The sequence below is a fragment of the Bufo gargarizans genome, chromosome 5, assembly GCF_014858855.1.
Source record: "Bufo gargarizans isolate SCDJY-AF-19 chromosome 5, ASM1485885v1, whole genome shotgun sequence".
Lineage (NCBI taxonomy): Eukaryota > Metazoa > Chordata > Amphibia > Anura > Bufonidae > Bufo > Bufo gargarizans.
In genome coordinates this window covers 333875182-333899227 of record NC_058084.1, presented here as the reverse complement: position 1 = coordinate 333899227, position 24046 = coordinate 333875182, and the positions used below count along the sequence as shown (strand labels likewise).

The 24046-nt window shown below is 43.4% G+C and overlaps 1 protein-coding gene across 3 annotated transcripts in view; it reads left to right on the top strand.

Annotated features, from left to right (window-relative positions):
• The first annotated feature begins 12186 nt into the window (after positions 1–12186).
• ATXN1 (ataxin 1) overlaps positions 12187–24046 on the top strand; it is a 305384-nt gene continuing 293524 nt past the window's right edge. For 2 of the 3 annotated variants that reach the window (XM_044295737.1, XM_044295735.1), the window contains exon 1: positions 12187–12401. The gene's annotated coding sequence lies outside the window, so the exon portion shown is untranslated. Of the gene's footprint in view, positions 12402–14349; positions 14609–24046 lie in introns of those variants that run through there. The other variant, XM_044295736.1, reaches the window with a different exon arrangement.

Genomic DNA, 24046 nt, shown 5'->3' with positions numbered 1-24046 from the left:
CCTTCCACGCACGCTTCCCTCAGAAACCGTTCCTTACTCCGCGGAGGAGGGGCCCTTGAGGGGGGGGTACTGTCATGGTCTTACCTCCTTGCTGTTCCCTTCGTTTGACATGTGCTGGCGGCCATCTTGGTTTCTGGGTTTTCTTGTAGCCTCCCACCCTGCGGCTCCTCCTTCCCACTGGGAGGAGCTGGATGCCTAGCTCATATATATAGGAGGTCTGTGGCTTCAGTTCCTTGCTTGGTCCTCCTGTGTTCACATGCTTCCAAGACTGCTGCTGCTTCTGGTTCCTGATCCTGGCCTCGTCTGACTACCCCGTTGGTTCCTGATTCCGGCTTCGTCTGACTACCCCGTTGGTTCCTGATTCCGGCTTCGTCTGACTACCCCGTTGGTTCCTGTTCCTGGCTTCGTCTGACTACCCTTCTGGTTCCTGACCTCTGTCTCCGCAAGACCCTGCTTCGGTTTAGCCATCCGTTCGGACTTTGCTACGGCTTGCTCTTCAATAAAACCTTCTTATTTTCCACTTATCTCTTGTTGTACGTCTGGTTCATGGTTCCATGACAGCTTTATACTCATACATGTTATTTGTATTCTTGTAGTTTTTCCGCCCACTTTTACAATCTCTCACTCACGCTTATCGCGCAGAGAGTACAACCTGTTGACCAATAAACAAGTTAGATTACAAAGAACAGTCCTCTTATTTGGAAGACAGGAATGGTTTATGCTGAATGTCAGACTGCACACTGTGTGAACGTGTATGAAGACAAAACAGTGTGAATATCAAGGGAAATTGTACTACAGTAGTTGTACTCTTGTTGTACTACTGTTACACCTGTTGAATCTTTGTTAAGCCTGTATTACACAGGCCGATTGAGCAAGCGATTGTCAGGAGGGAAGCGTTCCCACCCGGCAATCGCCTGCTCACTAGCAGAGGAGACCACCGCTATTACATGCAGTGATTTCCTCTGCAGCATGGGGAGGAGTAATCATTATGCTCCTCCCCATGCTGTCTAGTGGTTTGCCAGTGGCAGATCACAATAAGACAGCATGATCTGCCACCAACAAATGCTTAAAAATCACAATTGTCGGATGAACAAGCTCATCCATCGGGCAATTGGTGGCAGTATTACACTGCAAGATGATCACTAATGGCTATATTACTAGCAGCCGATAACCACGCTCACCCTTTCCATTCAGCATAGCCAACATGCGTAGTGCTGAACACTGCTTGTGCCTGTGCTCTTCCAGTTCAACTGAGGGCATCAGCCTCAACTGTTTCACTAGGCAGGCATCAAGCCCAGTGATGTTTTCGGTGCATGCCCAGTGAAACAGTTAAGGTTTATGCTTATGCTATGTCTGTTGGCTATGCTGAAGGGAAAGGGTTGGCAAGGTTATCTGCTGCTAGTGACGTAGAGGAGTGGGCAGCAAAGGCGTGGAGGAGAGGCATATTTGGGCTCTGTAAAGGGGCGGGTCTGGGCACTCAATGGGGCATTCCTGGCCATGGTTTGAATGAAAATAATGCCCCTCTGGGCGCCTTAACTCTTTAAGGACCCATGACGTAGCTGTACGTCATGGGTCCGATCCCTAAACATGGCGCCTGCGCGCACGTGCAGCTGGCGCCTTAGCCGCAGGGTTTCTGCTATTTTAAATAGCAGAGACCCGCAGCACATGTATGCGATCAGCCATAAGGCTGAATGCATACATCCTATCCTTCAGATGCCGTGATCAAATGTGACCACGGCATCTGCGCAGACCGAAACCGGAAGTCGCGCGCTTCCGGTCCGGTAACAGCTTTCCCCGCCTGAGATTGGGGAACCTATTTTCTTGCGCTAATTGACTGAGCCCTCAAGCAGGCTTCAGAGTCAATTAGATGCATATATCAATACAGGCCACTTAATTGGAAGCCTTGTATTGATATAGTGCAAATGAAGTCTTCAATGATGGCTATTTAGCCATCACTGAATACTATGGGCAATCGAATGATTGGCAATTATTGTCCCCCAAGGTAACTTAAAAAAGTAAGTAAAAAAATGTTTACAAATAAAAAATAAAAATAAAAAAAAGTTCAAATCACCCCACTTTCCTTAAAATAAAAATACTTAACCAATAAAAAAATAAACATCATGGGCAGTGCCGCGTGCAAAAATGCCCATACTATTAAAATATAAGAATATTAATGGCATACGGCAAATGGCGTAGTGGAAAAAAAAAGGAAAACTGCTAATTTGCCATTTTTTGTCACTTCAACTACCCAATAATAAAAAATAAAAAAATATACAAGTGTGGTATCATTGGAACCATACTGACCTTGAGAATGAAGATAACAGGTCAATTTTACTACATAGTGTACAATGTAAAAAATAAAAACCTTTATCAGAATTGCGTTTTTTCCCAATTCTACCCCATTAGGAATTTTTTTCCCGCTCCCTATACATGGTATGCAACCGTAAATAGTGCTATTAGAAAGTACAACTTGTCCCGTAAAAAATGAGCCCTCATAAGACTATGAGAATGGAAAAATAAAAAGTTAGGACTATGGGAAGGCGGGGATTGAAAAACGAAAATGCAAAAATAGAAAATCCCAGGGTCCTTAAGGGGTTAATGACTCAACTCATTAGCATATAGTTAAAAGTAGATTTTATGAAGATATAAAACGAGCTCCAAGTAAAAATAAAAATACATGGAAAGAGGGTATAAAGTGCTGTAAAGACATACTTTTGGTTTAATATTGATTATCTAGGTGACTTTCTTTAACCACTTGCCATCTGGGCCATTTGCCCCCTTCCTGACCAGGCCTAATTTTGCAAAACTGACATATCTCACTTTATGTGGTAATAACTTTGGAACGCCTTTATTTATCCAAGTCATTCAGAGAGTGTTTTCTCGTGACACATTGTACTTCATGATAGTCATAAATTTTAGTCAAAATATTTCACCTTTATTTATGAAAAAATCCCAAATTTACCCAAAAATTAGAAAAATTCGCAATTTTCTAAATTTCAATTTCTCTGCTTTTAAAACAGAAAGTGATACCTCATAAAATATTTATTACTTAACATTCCCCATATGTCTACTTTATGTTGGCATCATTTTGGAAATGTCATTTAATTTTTTTTAGGACGTTAGAAGGCTTAGAAGTTTAGAAGCAATTCTTCAAATTTTTAAGAAAATTGCTAGTTGATACCCCCATAAATGACCCCATTGTAGAAACTACACCCCTCAAGGTATTCAAAACCGATTTTTAACAAACTTTGTTAACCCTTTAGGTGTTCCACAAGAATTAAAGGCAAATGGAGATCAAATTTTTAAATTTCACTTTTTTGGCAGATTTTCCATTTTAATTAAATTTTTTCTTTACACATCGATGGTTAACAGCCAAACAAAACTCAATATTTATTACCCAGATTCTGCGGTTTGCAGAAACACCCCACATGTGGTCATAAACTGCTGTATGGGCACACGGCAGGGCAAAGAAGAAAAAGAACTCCACATGGTTTTTAGATGCCATGTCCCATTTGAAGCCCCCTGATGCACCCTTACAGTAGAAACTCCCAAGAAGTGACCGCATTTTGGAAACTAGGGGATATGGTGCCAGTTTTATTAGTACTATTTTTGGGTACATATGATTTTTTGATCATTCATTATAACACTTTATGGGGCAAGGTGACCAAAAAATTGGTTGTTTTAGCACAGTTTCTATTTATTTATTTTTACAGAGTTCACCTGAGGGGTTCAGTCAAGTGACATTTTTATAGAGCAGATTGTTACGGACGTGGCGATACCTAATATGTATACTTTTTCTCATGTATTAAAGTTTTACACAATAATAGCATTTTTGAAACCAAGAAATGATGTTTTAGTGTCTCCATGTTCTAAGAGCTATAGTTTTTTTTATTTTTTGAGAGATTTTCTTATGTAGGGGCTAATTTTTTGCGGGATGAGGTGAAGGTTTTATTGGTACCATTTTGTGGGACATACGCGTTTTTGATCACTAGGTGTTGCACCTTTTGTGATGTAAGGTGACAAAAATTGCTTGTTTTGACACAGTTTTTTTTTGTTTTTTTTTTACGGTGTTCACCCTAGGGGTTAGGTCATGTGATATTTTTATAGAACTGGTTTTTACGGACGTGGCAATACCTAATATGTATACTTTTTTTATTTGTTTCACTTTAACACAATAATAGCATTTTTGAAACCCCAAAAATGATGTTTTAGTGTCTCCATGTTCTAAGAGCTATAGTTCTTTTATTTTTTTAGAGATTTTCTTATGTAGGGGCTCATTTTTTGCGGGATGAGGTGACGGTTTTAGTGGTACCATTTTGTGGGACATACGCGTTTTTGATCACTTTTGTTTTGCACCTTTTGTGATGTAAGGTGACAAAAATTGCTTGTTTTGACACTGTTCTTTTTTCTTTTTTTTACGGTGTTCACCCGAGGGGTTAGGTCATGTGATATTTTTATAGAGGTGGTTTTTACGGACGCGGCAATACCAAATATGTCTATTTTATTTTATTTTTGTCTATTTTTAAAAAAAAAATTATTCCTTACTTGGGGATTTTTTTCTTTTACATGTGAAACTTTTTTTTATTTTATTTTTTCAACCCTTTATTTATTTATTTTTTATTTTACACTTTTTGTCCCCCATAAGGTCATACCAGACCTCTGGGGGACATTTACTTCACTTTTTCATTTTTTTTTCACTGTTGATTTCTCCTGTAACTGGGGCTGAAATAGTAGCCCCAGTTACAGTGGAAATACACCCCCAGAGAGGCTGTACAGCGCAATACTGCGCTGTACAGCCTCAGAGCAGGGCTGATCGAGGTCTCTGAAAGACCTCACACAGCTCCTGCACTCTCCGGTCCCGGCGATCACATGACCGCCGGGCCGGAACAGGAAGCGCATAGCGCTTCCTGCTCTGCATACACAGCGGTGGGTGAGCGCTGTGTATGCAGCGATCTAGAAGGCAGGGACACCTGGGAACTGTCCCTGCCTTCTTTCTGGGTTGCCCTGCTGTCACTGACAGCGGGCAACCCGATCAGCAGCTGCACGATTAGCGTGCAGCTGCGATCTCTGAAAGGACGTTTTAAAACGTCCATTAGGAGATAGACAACCACCTCCCGGACGTTTATAGTCTATGGGCGGACGGGAGGTGGTAAAGTAATTATTTTTAACTATAGGTGCATAGGTTAGCAGGAAAAACATTGTGTATTTTTGCTCTCACCATATACTGGTAGCAGCCCATAGATAGGGTTCCCACCTTTCCCAACAAAAAAAATAAATTATAATTTAAGCCCGAACCCAAAGGGGGTATGATTTTGGGGCATGGCTTAACACAGGGTGTAAAGTCGCTGTCATACTGTTTCTCCCAATAATATTCATGCCGCCATTAATGCCCCTGATTATTATTAATGCCTTCATTAGTGCCCCCAGTAATATTAATTAGTGCCCCCCAGAATTAATAATGCCCACATTAGTGCCCCCAGTAATAGTAATGCCCCCATTAGAGCTCCCCAGAATTAATGGCCCCCATTAGTGAGCCCCAGTAAGAGTAATGGCCCCATTAGTGATCCCCCAGAATAAATAATGCCCCCATTAGCACACCCCAGAATGAATTATGCCCCCATTAGTGCCCCCCAGTTAGAATAATGCCCCCATTAGTTCCCCCAGTAAGAATAATGCCTCTATTAGTGCCCCCAGTAAGAATAATTGTAGTGTCCCACTAGGTAAATGTGGGCACTACACAAGGGTCAATTGGGCCACGTTGTTCCCACCTCCTGCGGGACAGGGTCATTGTATTTTATATAATGTTTTTATGTGTATTTTCCTGTTATCTCTTGTACCAGGCCTGTTAGGGGTGTAGTTCCTCCTCCTAGGCAGTAGAGGGAGCTAGGGAACCCCCTAGTATATATAGTCAGGTCCAGGTCAGGAGAGGGGTGTGTAGTCAGAAGTCAGTGTGGACTTTAGCCAGAGGAGAGCTGAGGAGCAGCTTCTGACATGCAGCTAGATAGCCCAGGCTCCTAGCTTGCCACTAGGAGAAGGGTTTGCCTCCTGAGAAACCTAGTTCCTTAAAGGTGCAGTGCAGAGCCAAGTTTATTTATAAGTATAATAGAGAGCTGAAGGGCAGAAGGATATTTATACAGCAAGGAGACATATACCAGAGGAAGGTTTCCCTACCCAAGGATAAAGCCAGCAATAGGGCATACGGGCCTTGGAGTAAGCCAGACTGGATCTGAGGAAAAGTGCAGCCTGATCTGTAAGTGTTTGTGCCCTCTGAGTATCTCGCAAAGACTTTGCCTGCCGTTTTATATGAAGCCTGCCTGTATTCAACCTTTTTTACATGTGGAACTAACCAAAGACTGTAAATAGTTGAACTGTTTCAGTAAAAGGAAGTTTTGGTTCACTGCAACTCGTGTTCCTCAATTATTCCTACAATAAATCGGTGTGCCACCGTTACCGGCACTGGCGTCACGAACTTAAAGGGATCTTGCCACCGGCACATTAAACCTGCAACACCCAGGGCACCTCACCTACCACCCGGCCTGGTCCCTATACACAGAGAGTGCCACAGAGGATCCATGTGCCAGGCTCTCCATCACTGCTGTATGCCTGCCCAGGGTATATAAAGACTGTGAGTACCCAAAACACCCTCGGTTAGTAACTACCCCTGTGACCTCACCATCGCTCACCCTGCAGGGCTGCATACTGCATAATGCCCCCACTACTGCCCCCAGTAAGAGTAATTCCCCCATTAGTGCCCCCAGTAAAGTTATGCCCCCAGTGTTCTCTGCAGCACGAATAAATGGAGGAGGTGAGTTCTTTTTTTGTTACCACTTTTGCACCTTGCTACTATCTCTATTGGTCTAACCTCATGTCATCTAATGAATTTATTTCCAGGTACTATACACTGTGCATTTTTAATGTTATGTAACTGTTCATATGTTATGTGCCTGGTTCACCAGCAGGTGCCAGCAAATATGGCAGAGCTGTACTTAGATAGAAATGGGCGAGTCCTACTTCCTGCAGGAAGGGCGGGGACCAGTTAACTTCAGTTTAGCTTACCCCCAGCTAGGGGAAAGGTGTGCAGGTGCACGTCTCTGCTGGACATGCCCAAGCCAGCCAGAGCACCTTAAGCTCTACTGGCTATGGAGGCCAAAGCTTGAAGCCTCAGGAGCCAGGAGGAAAGTTCCCTGGCATAACCAGACTGCAGAGAAGGAGTGCAGCATAAAGAAGAAGCTGAGTTATACAGCCAGCCTGTCAGTACAGCCTGCTGGAGCCAAGAAAAAGCCTGTAAACCATTCTGGAGAACGTTTATTCAAGTAAAGCTGCCGTTGAACTTCATCTCAAGGTCTGGACTCAAGTTATTTCTTCAAATCCCTCAATTATACCCCCCCCCCCCCATTTATTGCATCGGAGCCAAAGACTGGGGTCCAGCGGTTCCCAGGTAGGAGCACCGTGACACACAATAAGGGTCCATTCACACGTCTACAGTGTTTTGCGGATCCGCAAAACACTGGGCCGGCACCCCAATAGAAATGCTTATTCTTGTCCACAAGACAAGAATAGGACATGTTCAGTTTTTTTGCAGGGCCGGAAATCCAGATGCGGACAGCACACTGTGTGCTGTCCGCATCTTTTCCGTCCCTATTGAAAATTAATGGGTCCGCACCCGTCTAGCATAATTGCGGATTGGATCCGGACCCAAAGTGTGATGTGTGAATGGACCCTGAGAGAAATTTTAGGTCACAACATAACACTCACCATTTTCTAAACATGCGATAAAAGAGGGCCCTGGGCTGAGGAGGCCCTTTGCAGAAGCAGAGAAGGCGGCACTAATGGGGGCATTACTCTTACTGGGTGGGCACTAATGGGGGCATTACTCTTACTGGGAGCACTAATGTGGGCATTATTTTTACTGGGGGCACTTTTTTTCCATTAATACGAGCGAGGGGGGGTTAAAGACTGTATAAAGGAGTGCTCCACAATGGAACCGCTTATTAGTAACAGGACTTGTAGAAAAATACCGGCAATTAATATTACCGTTAAAGAAATTACCAGCAGGGCTACTAAAATACCGGCCATGCCGGTGAGATACTGGTCTGATGGCAACCCTACCCATAGATCACTGTTACCAGTGATTTGTATTTGACATGCATGCAGAAAATATGCAGATCATATTCTTTGCATGCCTCTAAGACCCCTCTACACAGGGGTTACCTGTGATGTCATTACGAAGTTCTCTAGCAAACACCCAAATGCTGAAGCAGTACTCCTCCATTGAGAACACAGCGCTAAATATGAGTGCTGTTTCCAAGGGGTTTCTGTGATTATTTCTGTTCCAAGTCACAGTATAGGACTGGGCTGTCGGTGCGCCAGCTTAATCCTTCAGACGTCACTGCATGCAGGGACACTCAGTGCCATCAAATGCTTCATGTACCTTCACAGCTGCATGCACAGGGGAAATGCTATTAGCCATCTATTTATATGGTGTGGTCCAGAAGGGATTAATAGGAGCCACTGGTCCAGGGGCCTAATGTCAGCACCCAGAACGCATCTGGCCTCCTCCTGAGCTGTAAATATACGGCAGATGGTTGGGAAGGGGTTAAAATGAGCTGTTTGTCTATGTAGCGTATGCTCTACCATGTTGTATTTTATTAGTAGCACAATGAACAAAACAACATGTGGTACGATGTGGGCACCGCCGAAATGATACTGTCAACATGGCATGTTCAAACTTAAAGCTTTAAAATGCTTCTATTGGGGTGATGTATTTTGAAATAAATTATACTGGGTTTTTCGAGAGTTTTTTTTTTATGATGATAAGACATCAGTGATCATTAGGGGTCTGACACCCGGGACCCCCACAGATCAGCTGTTTGAGAAGGCATTGGCGTTCGCAGTAGCACAGTGCCGTACATAGTATAGTGGCTTTGCTTGGTATTGCAGCACAGCCTCATTCACTTCAATGGGCCATGTGACCGATGAACGTGACATCCCTGGGCTAGGAAAAGCTGGAGAAGGCTGCCGCCCTAGGCACAAATGCCTTCTCAAGCAGCTGAACAGCGACGGTCCCGGGTGTCAGACCCCCACCGATTAGTAAAAAATAACTCTTTGAAAACCTCTTTAATCACAATTTATGTGATGTTCCACCATACAGTTCTACTACTGAATACATACTGTATATCAGTCCTATATATATAACACTTTTTAATCTAATCCTCTTTGTCATGTTTATATTTCTCATGCAAGTGCCTTGCCTACAGCTCTGCGGTGCCAGGAGTTACTTGATAAATCTAATTTTGAGTACAGAGCACCTTTCTTCCATTCCGGCACGCATAATCCATCTATCTGAGCTGAGCCCTTCCTGATTGACACGGATGGGAGTGGATTGACTCGGGGCGGCTGCGCAGTCATTGGCTGCACAGCTCTCCCACTGAATCAGCAACAGTTTCACGCTGCCTGCTGTGGTTTACTGACAAGCTGTCAGCTGACAGGCTTAGACAATGTACAACCCTGACTATTGTTAGGGGGAGGAGGAGAGTAAAGTACTTCTGATGATGTCATCAAGGAAGGGAGCCAAGGAAATAAACACAACTATGCGACTGTACTTGTTGGGGAATGTAAAGTCTACACCTTGTTAAAAAATAAATAAAACTGCAGCAGACTATACTGGCATGTATCTGGGCATAATGCTTTTCAGTTATTTCATCTCCCAAATGGCAGTTCTATTTTAGACGCCTACCATCTAGGAGCACAGGAGTCTTGAAATATGCTTCCACAATAGCGCAGGCCAGGATCAATGTTTAGCCAGAAAGTTGTACAGAAATTTCCTCGTGTTTACTCTGCCATATCCCAGAAGGGCCAAGATATCCTTGCATTGCCAATCAATATGAAAACACAATAAAAGGAAGCAGACACAATGCCCGCCATTCAGTCTCCACTAATGTGACGCTGCGAGGAGGGTGAGCTGCAGTATACGGCAAGTGTGTCATGAATAAATGACTCAGTCGTAGTCTTCCTTGTCTTAATATAACACCTTCACATCACACCGGGGGAAAGGTCAAATTATTATTTTTTTCACGGTGGGGTGGGGGCAGGGGGGGTCACAAGTGCTATTTATACTTTAAGGGCAGTTTCCTTTTCTAAGTGTAAGTATCCAGAGCTTCAGATGACTGCCAAGTAATCTAACAGAGAGCACATAGACACAAAACATTCGTACATCCTCAGTTATTCATTTCCACTTGGCAAGTAGTTAAATATTCTTGATCCAAAATACACATTATAAGTTTTAGGCAAAAACGCGGCAACAGTAATTCTTGCATAGTAGCAGTGTTCTCATATATGGTGACAATATGCTCTCCTGAGTACTGCTGTACCGTTAGATTGTGGAAGGAGAACATCTGCACATGTATGGGGTGCCTGTAACTATGCCTAGTGTGCCTACTTCATGGATGCTGCCCTCCTGGCAAGTTATTACCGACCAAGCTTATATTCACCGACCACTACTGCAACATTGATGGTCGTATTGTTAAAGGGAACCTGTCATGATATCTACTCTGTAGGCGTGGTATAGAGCAGGAGGAGCTCAGCAGATTGATATAGTGCTTTGTAGTAAAGTAATCTAATCATTGAAAGGGGTTATCCCATGAATAATGTAAAAAAATGAAAATCACACACAGTCTAGTACAGGGCTGGCCAACCTGCGGCTCTCCAGCTGTTGTAAAACTACAATTCCCACCATGCCCTGCTGTAGGATGATAGCTGTAGGCTGTCTGGGCATGCTGGGAGTTGTAGTTTTGCAACAGCTGGAGAGCCACAGGTTGGCCATCCCTGGTCTAGTACATGGCAACCGCAGCTAGAACCAGCCCTGTATTCATTGCTCCAATTGTTGTGCTAGGTTTATTTCAAGCTTTAGGGGGTCATATCTTGTTCCAGGGGTGTGTCCCGTCTGCTGCAGCTAGTGGCAGTGGAAGGATGGAACTGAGCATGTGCTTCCATTTCATTGAGCAGGATAAAGAAATTAGAAAAAGAACAAACAGCAGGTGGCGCTATACATATAGATTTCATTCAATCACGCAGTAGCTAAGATGCATTTTTAAATACAAGCAATTATAAAAGTATTCAGATCGAGGTGCTGGTTTGAAAACAGTAGAATATTTTTAGTGGAACAACCCCTTTAAATCTCTGCTTCTTCTTCTTCTTCCCTCTATCAGTGTGAGAGAATTCTTTAAATCACTCAGTAGGACCGCCCACTGGACTCCTGAGCGTAGAAAGCAGATATTTACGGTATGTAAATGAAAAGCTTTAATCAATCTTTCCCCACGGATCTATATATCAATCAACCCGGCTCATCCTGCTGACTGCACTCAGGGCTGCATGTACAACTTGACAGGTACCCTTTAAGCCAGGCATGTCCAAACTGCGGCCCTCCAGCTGTTGCAAAACTACAACTCCCAGCATGCCTGGATAGCTTACAGCAATTAGGGCATGCTGGGAGTTCTAGTTTTGCAACAGCTGGAGGGCCGCAGTTTGGACATGCCTGCTTTAAGCATTTGTCACAACAGGCTTCTCTGTATGTGAATAGGCAGCTTCATCTGGTATCAGGAGCAGAATGGCAGGTGACCTTCTCCTCACCGGAGATAACAAGGTTGTGTGCAAGTAGCATTGTTTCTAGTGCAATGCCTTGTCTGACCTCATTGGCCGTAAAACAGTTAAACTCAATGCTATTTCCTACGTGACGTTGACATGCAAGTCTGCACTGTTCATCCCTGTGGACATTGAGCTTGGCTTTCCTTCACAATTCCTACTCTATGACTCTTCTCCACCCCTTTCTTTTTCCAACAGAAGCACACACCCTGCTGAAATCAAAACCTGCACTTTCAAAGTTACTTTACATTGACACCTCCTTCTTTTTTCGGTTCTTTCTCCGAGATTAAAAAAAAAAAAAAATGTTTTAAAATATTTAACTCCTGCACACATGCCCTTTAAGACGACGCAACATGGAATGGATTATTGCATGTCAGGCCAGGCTAGTGAGGAGCACTGTAGAAAGGGTTAAGTGAGACCGCCCCAGCTCTGTTGTGCGTATGCAATAATCTGTGTGGCTGCCTTGGCTGTCTGCCAAAGTGTTGCCTTGCCTCCACACACTCCCCCCCCCCCCTTCTTTCCTCCCTTTTGCATGAAGTAGGATCCTTGAGCTGTTGCAGAGGCAGCCAACTGCTCCATATTTGGCTTCTATTACACATTTACATACTGGAGAGAGAGAGCTGTACTGCAGACATCATTTCTACTACAGTAGAGGAGACATACAAGACCTGTCTTACTGCGAGAGGGGGGGGCAGAGTAACACAAAAAAAAAAAAAAAGAGACACCCTCTTCAACCAACAACCTCTCTACCGCACTTTACAGTAAGTCCATTTTTTCCTCTTTGCTGTTCTTTGTTGATTGTGGAAATAGCAGCAGACAAGACGTTTTGTACATGCACACGTATTCCTGTGGATATCTCTATACAACCTAAGCGACCATAAGCTGGGCTTTCTGTTCCTGCTTTCCAAGCCTTTAAAGAGAAGCAGCAGCAAACTGTAATCATCTGGAGGGACAGGCGTATTCTCTTTCTTTTTATTACAGTCATAGGTGGATAATTGTTCTCCGTAAGGGTCGACGTATAAACTCGGTCGATTAGACAAGGGTGAGTATTCTTTTTGTGGATGCAATGGGCCCTGACGGTAACCATTAACCCCTGTTGAGCTGCCTGTGGTGTTGTGTGGAGTGACAGTGGTTAAGGTTGTCAGTAGTAGGGAAGAGATCTGTGCAGTTACCACTTCCCCCATGGGGTGCTGAAAAGAGTCTGCAAAGGGAGAGCCTACGTGTGTATGTGTACGAGAGAGGAGACCGCACGTTTATGTCACCTCTGTCAATCCCCTCCTCCTGCTGTCTGATCTCTCAGTCTGCTCCAGTATAGAGACCACCCGGTACAACATTACGGGGGGCTGTCAGCTTTGTAGTATTTCTATCATTTCATTTTTCATGGTCTGGTCATTGATTAATTCAGCAAGAGCACAGAAACCTACATGTTGTCTGCACCTGGCCTGATATCTACCGGTTGGACGGTAAATGTGCTACTTAGACAGGCCTCATGCTTCATGTCAGAGAAAAACAAATGTCGGCCAACATCATATGCAAGAGTGGAGGACATGCTTGTATTACACATACTATGGTCATATTACAGGTTATTAGCAAGGCGCTCTAGCTATAGTAAATACCATTCATGTCTGGCAGTTTCAGTCCCGGTTTGTAGGCCCAAATGTTCAATTCTATTAGTATTATACAATTATTATACAATAGTTTACTTAAATTATGTGCGAGAAGCTCGGAAGACACTGCTTGAGATTAGAAGTCTGAAGTAAAGGCCTAAAGTCTTCAGTAGATAAAAAGGCCGGCCTGAAGCTCACTACGTCACCCCAATAAGCTTGGCTACACGTTGAAGGCTTCCACCAGGACCCCCTGGAGAACAGTACGGCCCTACTCAGTCCATTAGACATACAATTTATATAGTAGCATCATCATCTATGGTGCTGTACAATATCCTACAAAACGGTAGTAAAGGTATAAGAGTACATGTAGAAGTAAACTTATTAAAGTTAGAGTTTATCGAAAGGAATTAAAAGGGCAAGAACAAGAGCTGGAGGGATAAATGCTTGTGCAATCTATATATACAGGTGAAACTCGAAAAATGAGAATATCGTGCAACAGTCCATTTATTTCAGTAATGCAACTTAAAAGGAATTGCATTAATGCAGCTTAAAATTTGAATTTTGTGAAAAGGTTCAATATTCTAGGCTCAAAGTGTCACACTCTAGTCAGCTAATTATTCCATACCCCCTGAGCAAAGGGTTCCTGAGATTGTGACTTTGGGGTTTCATAAACTGTAAGCCATAATCATCCAAATTATAACAAATAAAGGCTTGAAATATCTCGCTTTGCATGTAATGAGTCTATCTCATGTGTTAGTTTCACCTTTTAAGTTGCATTACTGAAATAAATGGACTTTGCACGATATATATCTATCTGTTATGGTACTACTAAAGCAATTATGTATAGGTGACTATATAGTCCTTTAAATAAGATCATTGTAGCATACTGACAGCGCAAGCATCGGGTGGCCCTCGAGCAGGTAAGCCTATTCTTTGCCCTAAACCATAGGTTTGTAGGCAGGAGCTCAGGTGTCAGTGAAGAATAATGGTCTTCTTCTTGGTCTGGTCTTACAACTGTGTGTATAGTATGTACGTGAAGCGGAGTGAGTAAGCATAGTGAAAGAGCTGTGTGTAGTGTAGTGTAAAGCTCCCTCCTCCCAGTGGGTGAGTACAGTGAGTCAGGCGTAGCTGGGAGGAGGATGCGGTGTGTGTGAAAGGAGACAGGGCCTCGGGGAAAGCTCAGCTAGGGGAAATGCTGCCTAGCCTAGCAAGGACAGACGTGTAAGAGAATGAGCAGATTGCATGACACCAGAGTGCGGATGAAGTTGTCAAGCTTATTCTGAAGCCCAAAGGTTGGTGTCAGCCATGGACTAAAGGCTTGTGCAGAGACAAGTGTCTTTAAAGTGTAGAGTGCTTTCAAGGTAATTTCATTTTTATGTCTCTGCCTTCTTGTTGTTATGGTAGCAAAGGGTTAAACATCCCACCTGTAACACCCCCCCCCCCCCCCCAAAATCAGGTCTCATTCATTGCATCTGCGTTTCGAGAAGTCGTTTCCGTCTACATTTGCAAAAAAAATTGAAATGTTTTGGTGCAAGGATTTACCCCGATCCACGCCACGCTCCGAACATCTGCTTCGTACAGTATATGGCTTTACTTATGCATATCGTAACCATCCCCGGTAGCACGCAGAGCAGACAGTTCCATTGTAACTGCCTTGAAAGCTGCTAAAGCCTCTACATATCACAGAGTCACTGCTAGCACTATGGGGGGGTTTCCACCGTTTCCCAGGAAACAGGCTTTTCCGTGGAGTGGGCCCAAATCCTTCTACAAAGAAATAGGAGTTCACATACACATGAACCTGTTCCTAGAAATGAGACCGGGGTCCACCGCGATTCGAAGCAAGCTGAGGAAAATCTGTCAGTCCTGCCCAGTGACCTCTTTCGGCGTGACTCAATCAACAGTTAACTCTACGGCTCCCGGTGGCCGATACACGGGCACTGGGGACTGAGGCTTATACGTAGCTTAGGGTCGACTTGAACATGTAGCATGTCTAGGCCTTTTATAAAGATTGCTTTGCCCATTGCATTATTTTTTCAGTGCTTCTCAGTGTTTTCCCACAAGGGGATGCAGCAAATGATATTCGGCATATCTGTTCACACAGATAGGCTACAGGCTGCATGTGTTAATGAAGTGATTCACGTGATAAAACCATTCTGTAGACATAGTGCTTTATCTGTCCGATAATGAAAGCCGCTGTTTTGATCTCCATTAACAAACTGTAAAAAAAAAAATAATACAGTAATGTGCTGTAGACAACCCAGAGGCCTAGCTCCTAGAACTCTTCCAAGATAGATTACCGAAGATGTAGCAGAGCTGTCAGGCCCGTTCAGCATATACCACGGTGATATTGCAATGTAGCATACCGGCTGATACATATAAGAGTATTTATAATTGGATCATTCTGTTGTATGTGTTGCTGCCACATATACATATATGCCTGCTAAATATATATAGATATACAGAGATATAGATATACAGTGTATACCCTTCTTCGTGTGGTATATGAGCTGTCTCACATTATACCTATGTCTTAACTTAAAGTGAACATTTGCAAAAACAAAGTTAAAGATACTAAAATAGAATACTATACATAAGAAAAAAAATATTACGTTCGAATAGATTCCACTGGATGGTGTCAGAAATGTTAATGGCTGCCCATAAGTTGAATAAGGCGAATTTCACCACTCCGGCTGATACAAATAGTGCACAGTATCAGGGTAAATGCACACATTTAGGATTTATGTGCGGACAATCCGCAGGTGTTCGCAGGGAAATCCGTGCGGTCAATCCGCATCAATTGGTGCAGACTTGCATGCGGATGTGCATGCGGATTTGGTGTGGATTTTCCACATGCTGATTTTACTGTCCCCATTGAAGTGAATGGAGAAAATCCAGACAGGAAAAATAAAATAAATTGACATGCTACGGATTTAAAAATCCGCACCGTAGGTCAAAATCCGCACAGAAAAAAAAAATCTGCATCGTGTGCATGAGAATTTCAAATTCTCATAGAAGACAGTTTACATGACCTACGGTGCGGATTTTACTGCACGCAAATCCTGATCGTGTGCATTTAGCCCTAAAGGTGGAATAAAATACCAGTAAAAATGTATGTAAATGTATAAATATATAATAATAATATATTATTGTCATAAAGAGGAACCAATAGTAGGGAGTGGTGAATTCAGTATGGAAATCTAGACTGTCAGTATGTTTCCCCAATGATAAGTAGAAATAAGCCATATACCAATATGTTACCACCATAGATAACCAATACACAGCCTATGGGATAATGATAAGTAACCACACTAGAGGTAATTTGTGCAATATAAATTAATGTTATTAGTACAACCAGTGATAGCTGTAGGCACGGCACCGTTATATAGATTAAAATCAACTAAAGGGGTTATCCCATCTTACATATCCTAGCGATATGCCCCCATTATCTAAGATGGGATAACCCCTTTAAAATCATCTCATATTCCCAGTGATGGTCAAAGAGCAGAGAGTGGATGACAACAATTGATGTAACATGATTGATATATATACAATATAAGGCCTCATGCACACGACCGTTGTTTTTGTCCGCATCTGAGCCGCTTGGATGCGGACCCATTCACTTCAATTGTCCGCATCCGTTGCTCCGTTCCATGGTCCGCAAAAAAAATATATAACCTGTCCTATTCTTGTCCGTTTTGCGGACAAGAATAGGCAGCTATATTAATGGCTGTCCGCGCCGTTCCGCAAATTGCGGAGTGCACAAGGACGCCATCCGTGTTTTGCGGATCCGCAATTTGCAGACCGCAAAACACACAACGGTCGTGTGCATGAGGCCTATTCAAGAGTGTCAGCATATAATTACTAGTTTTCTTTGCTTGTGTCGTCATAAACTGTGCAAACTAAATGCACTGGCCATGTTTTAGGTATGCACATGCATAATATGTAATAGTACAGAACATTAACCTGTAAACTAATTTTTTAGTTTTTTCTTTATTTTTAAAGCATTCATAATAAGTTCTGCACATGTATCAGTCCTGTATTGGAAAGATCAGCATTATAACAAGCTCCTCAACTAGGCCATGGCTGTAATATGCAGTATTCTTCACTGTAAACCATATCTATAGGATAATTGTCGTAGCTGCCCAATGAATATACTTTTATGCAGCAGAGGAAACTGTAACTCAGTGAGGCCGGTCTGAGGCTTTTGCGTGCGGACTTACTGTGCATTGTGCAAGTATTTTCTTTGCCGCATGCGCTGTGAATATGGCACTTCCATTATCCTGAACATGGCCTGATGACACTTCTAGCAAAGTGGGGAGACAGAATTTACCCTTTCAAGTGGACCGTCAGGGCTCCCCGTGTACACCTTAAATCTGTGGTGGATCCTGCCCATGTGTAGGCCTACCAGCAGGACTGCATGGTGCATGGAGAAGTTTATATCATTGCACTGATGGAATGGGTCATTTATCTATTAAGAGCATGTCAATGATTGATTTGTTTATTTATTTATTTACCCATTTATATAGCGCTACTATATTCCGCTACTAAGTTCCCTATCAGTATATCTTTGGAGTGTGGGAGGAAACCGGAGTACCCGGAGGAAGCCCATGTAGACACAGGGAGAACATACAAACTCCATGCAGATGTTGTCCTTGGTCAGACTCGAACCTAGGAGATAACTGGCCATTTTCCAGCCCACAGCACCTTCTGGTAATTCAGATGTCATTGACACCTTCTTTTCATTTTCGGATACATTGCACAGTAATCATGGCCGGAGAGAGCTCTAATACAAGAAAGGATAAAAAAAATTATTTTCCTAAATATTGTCGACCCTTGGAGGAAAGATCCATGCTGGTAATATAAACTATTGCATAACTAAACTAAACTGTAACGCAAGAGAAATGGGAAGTCAAGTCTGTTTAGATTAACTTTCGCTCCATACGTACAAAGGCTTGGTATTCAGTATTTATAATTCAAGGAATATATTGGAAAAAGTTCACACCTTGCAGTGGCACTTTCCGGAAATTGCTGTACCGAAAGTCGCAGGATATCTGCATTCAGCTAAGGGGCGTGCATGACAGCTTGAGTATATGGCATATATACAGAGTAAAAAAGTGGCAAATGCAGTAACTAAACAGATTCCTGCTTAACAATATTTGTGTCCCGTTCCTTGCTCTTTATTAGTTATATTTATAGATGAGCTCAGTTCTATAAAATTCAATTCGGCTGCCTCACCGTATTTGAAAAAAAAAATTAACCCCTCAGATGCTGTGTTCATCGCTGAGATCCATACTAAAGCATTTTACTATTTGCAAATGAAAAAAATATAAATTTAAATCATACTTACCTCATCCATTTGATCTCAAAGAGGCCACCGTGGCCATCTTACTTGAAGATCCAATACCAAATCTCATTTACCCCTGGCTGTGCTGAAGTTGGTGGTGACGGTGTTACGCTGACAGGATGAGGAGGTGGTAGAGGAGGAAGTGGACTAGGAGTAGGAGGAGGCAACAGTAGGCAAAGAGAAACGTCCTGCAATCCTCGGTAGCGGAAGGACATGCGCCAAACTGCTATCCGCCTCAGGCCCAGCCACCACTGCATTTACCCAGTGTGCAGTTAGAGAGATATAACGTCCCTGCTCGTGCTTACTGGTCCACGTATCGGTGGTTATGTGGACCTTGCCAGTTGCGCAGTGCACACCTAATTTTGTCCGCCACTTGGTTGTGCAGGGCAGGGATAGCTCGCCTGGAAAAATAGTGGCGGCTGGAACCACGTACTGTGGGACAGCCACCGCCATAAGATTTTTTAAAGTCTCCGTCTCCACCAGATGGAATGACAGCATTTCAAAGGCCAGAAATTTGAAGTGTGGGACAGTGTGGAGATGCTTGGTGATGGTGACGGAGGTGGTGGCGTTTGCTGGGTGGCAGGTGCCACTGTCACTCCAGAGCGGGAGGAAGAGGCCGAGACTGCAGCAGAAGAGGGAGCAGGAGGAGCCTGAGATCTTTTGTGGTTTTTGAGGTGTTTACTCCACTGCAGCTCATGCTTTGCATTTAGATGCCTGGTCATGCAGGTGGTGCTCAGGTTTAGAACATTTATGCCTCGCTTCAGTCTCTGATTGCACAGCGTGTAAACGACTCGCATCTTGTCGTCAGCACGTTGTCTGAAGAACTGCCATGCCAGGGAACTCCTTGGAGCTGGCTTTGGTGTGCTCAGTCCCTGGGTGCGGTGGCTAGTAGAAGGCGTACTGGCTACGGGACGGCCACTCTGCTTTTACACCCTGCTCCCTCTTTTGCTGTGCGGCTGGTGCTGTGTGACTCACTCGCATGACCTTGATTCGATGTGGGGTCTAGGACCTTATCATCTTCCACCCACTCTTCACCCCTGCCCTCCTTGCCGGTTGGCACACGGCAGAAAGCCGCTACAGTTGGCACCTGTGTTTCATCATCATCAGAGACGTGCTGCGGTGGTCCTCCCATGTCCACATCCTGAAACATAAGTGGTTGGGCATTGGTGCACTCAATCGCTTCTGCTTCTGGGGCAGGGCTAGGTGGATGGCCGACGGAAACCCTGCTAGCAGAGTCAAAAAGCATAAGAGACTGCTGTATGACATGGAGCTCAGACTGCTTGACTGATTTGCATGAGGGTGAGGTGAAAGACAGATGCCCATGGTGCCAACTCTCTGTCAGCCACCCAATTTACTACTGCCTCTACTTGTTCTGGCCTCACCATTCGTACACCGGTATTCAGGCCTACAAAATAACGCTAAAGTTTGTGTCGGCTACGTGCACCTGACGAAGGTGTTTCATTTTGGCTTGTTGCTGGCACAGATCGACCACGTCCTCTTGCTGCAACAGGAGCTCCACCAGCAGCACCACGACCAGGGCCACGTCCCTTTTTGATGCTCTCCTCATACTTTGAGTTCACCCACCGAACTAACAGACGAATTAATTAACTATATCAATTTCACTGTCGCGTATGCAATGCAGATGTACCTCACACACAAATTAGGTATATTTCACCCACAAACTAACAGACGGATTAACTATATAAATTTCCCTGTCACGCAATAAATGGGTATATGACGTGCACCTAATTAGCAGACGGATTAACTATTATATTTGTGTGTCAAGGGTACAAGGCACAAAGTTGCATTGCACCCACAAAATAAATCGCTGAAGGTCACCCACAGAATTAACAGCCAGATTTATGATTAGCTTTCTGTGTCAGGGGTGCAAAGATGTTGTATTGCACCCACAAAAAAAAACGCACTTCACTTCAGCTGCCTGCTTTCTGTCCCTTCACTACTGAGAGCTGATGGGCGGTGCTACACGTAATCCAGCTTATATAGAGGGTGGGTCACATGATGCACTGGCCAATCACAGCCATGCCATTAGTAGGCATGGCTGTGATGGCTTCTAAGGGCCCACAGCTTAAAAGCTTGTTGATTGGCTGCCCTGCAGCCTTTCAACAAGCTTTATTAAATGCCCGAACAACGAACTCGAACCTGAACTTTTCCAGCAAAGTTCGGGTTCGGGTCCGGGTACCAAAAATCGTAAAGTTCGGTACGGTTCCCTCAACAATACCTGCAACATATTCTGCAGCACTGTACAGAAAATCTGTCCACTCATAGTTGTCCCCATACACACACATAGGTCAATTTCATAGCAAGCCAATGAATGTGCGAGGACTTGCAAACACCATGCAGATGGCAATGTGGGCACCTACAGCAGGGGGTGTCTGTGAATTTTGTAAGTACAAGGTGCTTGTCATAAATGTGTGCAAAATTCCCTCTTTAGTGTGCTGATACATTAGTAATAATGGACTAGAGAAATCATCTTCTTGATACTGTATATTTTAGGCAATTTTATTATGATTTTTTTTTTTTACTGCTAACATACCGTAGTAGTGGGCCTCTTGTCCACCATATGCCATGTGCAGCTGCACTGGTTTACATGGTATGCTTGTTTCTGACTGTAAACTTTTTTTTTTGCTGCAGTAGCACTGGTTTGTCACAAAATCCATATTATTATTATTATTTTATTTTTTCTAAATTAAAAAAAAAATGGCAGCACACAATAAACCTTATGCAGTAAGTTGCAAGTCTGGGGGAACTTGACCTAAAGAGCAAGGACCCAATCAGGCAAATAAAAAGAAACATAATAATAATAATAATAATAACACATATATTTCCTCTTATTTTTAATTTTAACTCAAGCAGCATATAGAGAATCCAACTCCAGTTCCCTCGTAGGAAATTTTTTAGAGCATATTGCATCATCCTGACAGATATCTACATTCAGTACAGGCAGAAAATCAGTTACTAGCAACTCAATAGATGTAAAATAAACAGCAAAAAATTGGATGGGGCCTATTCCATTTGTAATCAGTTCCAGCATGAGGGAAACAGGGTTGTATTCTTAAGTCCTATGGGCTCAACACGCATTTATATAAAGGGTGGCGGTATTCATGTTTGTTGCTGTTTTATTTAAGACTTTAGAAAATCTTGTGTTTATTACAAGTCTGTACACAGTGCAGCCTCATTACAGAGGAAAGTGCATCTCTGAGGGGTAAACTGCAGCTCCTACAATAGGACTGTGTAATGCTTCATTTGACCTGCGGTGGTGCTGCAGGGAAATTGCTACATTTCCCCACAGATTGCAGCCAATAGGTCCAAACAGGAGGACACCAAGTTATCAGTTTATTGAAGAGACCAAGTAGTAATTGACCAAAGTGGAGTACTGCATCTGTCTCATCCATGCTGCAAGCACATATGGATGCCATTGAGAGTTGTATCTGATGAAGGGGACAAATTTCCCCGAAACGCGTTGTAATCATCTGCATAATAAATAGTGAAGATACTTTTAGAAATAGTGACGGATTCTCTGGCTAGTTCCTTGCGCCGAGGGATCTTTTTTTCCTGACGAAAAACATAAAGTAGACCAACAGACAGTAGGGTCAGTTATTTGTGTGTCTCTCGACCCCTGACACAGGACCCACTTGAGGATGGTTTGACAAAGAGGTGGAAACTGTTCCACCTCTTTGATGGTTTGACAAAGAGGTGGAAACTGTTAAGCTCTAAAAAACATTAGTCCAAAGGGGGCACAACACTTGATGATTGATGAAGTACTTGGCTTGATGGTTACAGTCCAAAATGGGTAAAGAGCTTGGTGGCTACAGTAGAACATCACAGTTTAATGGTTACAGTTCAGTGCTCCTCTAATGAGTAGTCTTGAACAAGCACAGTAAGCAAATTACGGTAACAGGGAAAGCAAGAGCCACTGCACTGTAGCTTAGAACAATCTAGTCTCTGGTCTCTCGGACTTCTCATGGCCCACAACACAGGCACACATACTTGAAGTGGCCGCTAACCACTTGCAGACTTTATTGAATCAATGCCGGCAACGAAGGACTCTCGCAAGCCAGAAGATCCAAGCAACACAGCAGCTCAGTTAGGACCAGGGCACTACACTGGAGCTTGCTGAAATACTGGATCACTGCCTTCCTTAGCAATGTGCACTGACAGGGCCCCAAACTTTCAGGCTACTTTCACACTCGCGTTTTGGCTTTCCGTTTGTGAGATCCATCATGGGCTCTCACAAGCGGTCCAAAATGGGTCAGCTTTGCCCTAATGCATTCTGAATGGAAAAGGATCCGCTCAGAATGCATCAGTTTGCCTCCGTTCATTCCGCTCTGGAGGCGGACACCAAAACGCTGCCTGCAGCGTTTTGCTGTCCGCTTGACGAAACTGAGCCAAACGCATCCGTCCTGACACAATCTGGCACAATAGAAAACGGATCCGTCTCCCATTGACTTTCAATAGAGTTCATGACGGAGCCCTCTTAGCTATGTTACAGATAATACAAACGGTTCCGTTCATGACGGATGCATGTTACAGATAATACAAACGGATCCGTTCATGACGGATGCATGCGGTTGTATTATTGTAACAGATCCATGACGGATCTGCCCAAAATACAAGTGTGAAAGTAGCCTAAAGTGAAAGGTTTACCGCTCTATCACTGCTCACTACACCAAACAAGAGGTGCTCCAGTCCACCTCCTTCTATGCTCCCTCAACACCCAAAGTACAGAGCCTGTGAGACGTTACGCTCTTGCGTCGGTGCACGTTATCTAGAGGCCAATCTTGTGTATGCGTCCACAGCTACTGAATAAACAGCATCAGCAATCCCAGTACATGCAAAATTAGACATTAAAGGGGTTGTCCAACATCCACCATAATTTAAGGGCAGCTGGACATTGTAAAAGAAACAAACACAAAAATAACTTTTTCATAGTCCGCTATTCCAGTGTTACGGTACGGCTTGCCATTTCTGCTCCCTGCCTGAATGGAAGAATACTGTACATGCATGTGACTGCTGCCGGCAAATCAATGGCCTCAGTGGTAATGTGTGCAAGAACCGCAGCATGACTATTAAACTAGGCAGAACTAATGGGATCAAGTGTGGCATGCCTTGAGTATAAAATGAATTAAATCCCTGTTAGAGTATGATGCTTACCTAAGGTACTGAGCTGGGGGTCTTGCCATGAAAAGTGCAGTATGGCAATTCCAATTTCATACTTTAGGTATACATTGACCAAAGCCTTTTGATGCATTTTAGAGCCTTTCCTGATGTTCATGGCTTGACATTTTTCCTGGATACATAATGCTTCTTCTTTCTATATTATTATTCTTTTGTATTAAGACTTTTCAATAAGAGGTTATTTTGAATTAATATTATCTTTTGATTTACTACAAAGCCTTTCAGAACAAGAGAAAACGGCCTTGTAGTGCTCAGGCTT